We start from the raw sequence: 4184 nt of genomic DNA, 5'->3' as shown, positions 1-4184 counted from the left end.
GTGAGTATCTTTACAACCATTACTGTAAATTCTCTCTCAGGCATGTTATTTATCTCCATGTCACTTTGGTATCTTGCTGTGATTTTGTCATGTTCTTTCATTTGGGACACATTCCTCTCCCTTCTCATTTTGTCTCTCTGTGTTTGTTTTTATGTGTTAGGAAAGTAGAGTAATCTATGTCTCCTGTACTTGAGAGTAATGGCCTTATGAAGATGAGGCCCTGTAGTGCTCTTCAGTGCAGTGTTCCCTGTTCTCCAGACCTGGTGCCTCATGGGTGCCTCCTATATGTGTTGTGAGCACCCTGCTGTTGTGAGCCACTTTTTCCTTCAGTCTCAAAATCTGCAGTGGCTCTCTTTGCTTGTTGTGGGCAGTGTTTGGTCCCTGTGATGTTAGTGGGCCAGGCTGGGGATGGCTTGGGCTTGAGTTGAGTCTGGCCAGGCATTTGTCAGAGATGCTGTAGCACCAAACTGCTGGATGCTTTCCCTGTGTTGTCCTCTGAGAGGCTTTCATTAGTGGGCAGGGCCTGCAGTTGAGACCAGCTGTCTGTGTCTGGGGCAGTCTGACTGGTGTGTGTGGGTTATCTTTCCTTCTCCCCAGGGCAAGAGTGACTTCAGTATGGGGCTGCTTGCACACTGTCAGGCCTGTGGGACCACTGTGCTTTGGCTCCAGCTATGAACATATTGGATAGGATGGATCTGCAATGTGTTGAGAGGGGGCAGGGTGGTGGTGTTAGCAAGTTAGGTCATGAGTGTCTGTGCCACACTGGTTCCCACAGGTGTCCATGTGTTTATGCTGGGGGTGATGAAGGGAAATGGCACCTGCCAGCTCCTTTGTTCCTGGAAAAGTCTCCCAGTGATCTCTGTCCTTCTGGGACATGCTCTGAGTTGAATAACTACTCTTGCTCCCATATGCCCCAGGCTTTTTTTTTTTTCCAAACTGCTGCTTCTGTGCTGTATCTCTGTGGAGCTGTTGTGCTGTCTCTTTAAGGGTGGGGGCTCAGCTTCCTCTTGTCCTCGGAGCTCTCCCAGACCTGATTCCACTGATTTTTAAAATTCTAGGCTTTAAGTCCCACTGTTTTAAGAACTCATGAAATTTGGCCCCTCTGGTTTCCAAAGCCAAATATGGGGATTCATCTTCTTGGCAGGGGCTCCCCAGGATGAGGGTCTGTTTTTTTCCTGGAGAAGTGGTCTCCTGTGGACCGACCCATGGGTTCATTTAGCTCCCAACCTTGTCTTTACCCTTCATGCTCTCTTATATGTGGCCTCTTCTCTACATTAGCTGTGGAGAGTTTGTTCTGCCAGTCTTTGGGTTGTTTTCTGGGTTATTTACACTGATTGAGTATTATCTAGTTGTATCTGTTGGACAAAGTGAGCTTAGGGTCCTCTTACTCCGCCATCTTCCCCAGAAGTTCTGGGCTCCATCATTTTTGACAATGGTTTACCTTAGTTGGGCTTAAGGAGTTTTTGTTGCTGTTGTTGTTGTTTTTAAGGAAACTTAGCTGAGCTGTTGCCATCAGAACTTGTCACCCTTAAGCAAATGGTCAGGCTGAAAGGATAGTCCAGAGATAACAATGTACTAATGGGGCTATTTAGGCAAGATTGGCCATTAAGACTTGCCAGGTTTCTCATTGCTCAGCAAGTTGCTCCATGTTTGACATCAGGAGTCAGTACTAGTGTATTATTAAGAGGACAAAACCTTAAGACTTTGATTTACCATCTATATGTACATTCAACTGTCTCTTCTGCTTTCCAGAATTTCTGTATTTCTGCCTCTTCATAATTTGCTGTTCCTCATTTGTTGTGGCTATGAAAACAATAAATACACTTGTAAGGATTTAGTCTGAAGTAAATTGGCTCCAGAAAGATTCTTTTGAGTAAAGCCTGCAAACTTTACTGTATAGACAGTGACATCTATTCTGACTTCCTTGAGACTTTTTTCCCCCCTTTTCCCTTTATTTTCTTCTTTGTTCCAGATATATGAGATTTCTAGAGAAGTGACCTCTGGATGAATGAGGTGTTATTCATTTGGATTCTGAAGAATGGTTCTTATCTTGATTCAACACTTTTACTGTTGGCTTGGGCCCCCTTCTCCTCTGGGGCCAGTGAGGCCCCCTGCTGTAGGTCAAAGGTAGCAGTCAGGTAATAGAGATGTATATATCATCTCAGTTCAACTGTCTAGGTAGACCTGCCTTAAGGGGGTAGTCTCTAGGGGCATCAAGAAGAGGCCTTTTTGTTTTGGTGGTAAATGGGGGTTAAGAAATGTGACATTTTTCCTCTTGAATATAATAAGACCATTTGGAATAGATATTTTCCTGCTAAACTATCTTTGCTCAGGCCCCTTGGGGAATGGCAGAAGGAACTAACATCTGTGAAATATATAGGTCAAGCAGCAAGTAGGCTGGGCAGGCCCAGCAATTCCTTCACAATAGTTGAAGCCCAAGGCTCCTGAGCCTGAGCCAACATGTCTGGGGAAGAAAAAGGGGCTGGCCCAGGGGAGACTAACGAGTGTGTGTGTGTGTGTGTGTGTGTGTGTGCGCCCAAGATAGTGCAGAATGGGGGGGTGGGGAGAGGAGAAAGAGAATCAATTTGTACTATAACTTAGGGCCCCAAAGCTTCCTGGGATTGCATATTGTTCTTTTTCAAACATTCATTCAGCCATCCTTTTTTCTTCCAAATCTTTTCCCAGCTTCTTTCCTTTCTTTTCTCCCTCACTTCTTCCTTTCCTTCTCAATTCCTCCTTTCATTTCTCCTCTCCTTCTCTCTCTCCAGGATAGTGAAGGACATCTGGAAAGTTGGAGTGGCCTGATGCTGGAGAAGCATCTTTTTTGAAAAAAAGATTTTATTTATTTTTGCGAGAGGGGAGACAGAGAGAGAGAGCGAGCGAGAGAGAGAGAGAGAGAGAGAGAGAGAGAGAAAACGAGCAAGGGGGAGGGGCAGAGGGAGAAGCAGACTCCTTGCTGAACAGGAGCCCATTACGGGACTCGATCCCAGGACCCAGGGATCATGACCTGAGCTGAAGGCAGACTCAACCGACTGAGCCACCCAGGTGGCTGAGAAGCATCTTTTAAAAGAGGAGATTGTCATCTTGTTGCCCTTCTCTACAATTCAGGGATTTCCAATTCATCCATTTAGGTTCTGTTTGTGTCTCTCCTTCCTGTTCATTTTGGGAGGCTGAATGAAAGCACATGAACTGCAAACCCTCTCCTCTGATAACCCCGTTTCTCCGCATTTTTCCTTGACTCACTAGGGAGAATCACACATCTTTTTGGATGGAGCACTTGGCTGGAGGCAAAGGACCTGGCTCCTGTTCCCAAGCTCTACTCTATACTTTTGGTGTGACCTTGGGCAAGTTCCTGCTCTCTTTAGGGCCTTAGCTTCCCTTTCAATAAGTATGATAAATGGAAAGGAAAACCTTTGCAGCCTGCACTCAAAAGTGATGCTAATTAGAATACTTGGGCTTCCAAGATCTTCTTAGACCTTGCCCCACCCCCTTCCTTCCTACCTCTCTTCCTCCCAGGAAGCAGTTAGTTAAGTGAAAAGCCACACATAAGGGTATGGTCTGAGTAGAAGGACTGAGTTATTTTTCACTTCTTAGTGCAAAATATATAATCACAAAGAGTCCCTAAGCAAGAGGAGGGCAGGGGTAAGGTTCTGAAAGTGTAGGAATTTTATAGGAATAAAAACAAAGTTATCGCTCTGACATTTTGCTCAAAGGTCCAGGATGAAGTGTTTGGATTGCTGTTAAACAAGGAGTTTGGCCTAGAAGCAGGCCATTTCCCAGGTGGTGGTGGGGGGTGAGGGAACTGTTGGTCTGAACAGGACATAACTTGGCTGTACTGTGAGCCCAGTCCTTTCCTTATGACTGGGCACCTAGCAGCAGGGGTGTGGGTCTGCTTTGGTTTGTCTAGCTGTGAAAGAAGCAAGAACAGGAGCCTCTATGAAGGCCTACAGCTGCCTTCCAAGGAATTTCAGTGTATCTGGGATCACAGAGGCTGAGTCATATTTTGGGAGAGGATTGTGTTTTTATACCCGCAATGCAGGGTGTTGCCATAATATTAATCATTATTATGGTTAAAAACAAATAAACTCATCCTGCAGTTATGACAAATCTGTGTTTTGGCTCTTTCTTGCCCCTGCATTGTCTTTCTTTTAGCTTCTGCCTTAGGGAACCAGAGTTTAACTCCA

Source organism: Callorhinus ursinus, unplaced genomic scaffold (genome assembly GCF_003265705.2).
Source record: "Callorhinus ursinus isolate GAN/ISIS: 27379988/994484 unplaced genomic scaffold, GSC_fseal_2.0 scaffold40, whole genome shotgun sequence".
Classification (NCBI taxonomy): domain Eukaryota; kingdom Metazoa; phylum Chordata; class Mammalia; order Carnivora; family Otariidae; genus Callorhinus; species Callorhinus ursinus.
Note: the sequence above shows the minus strand (reverse complement) of the source record.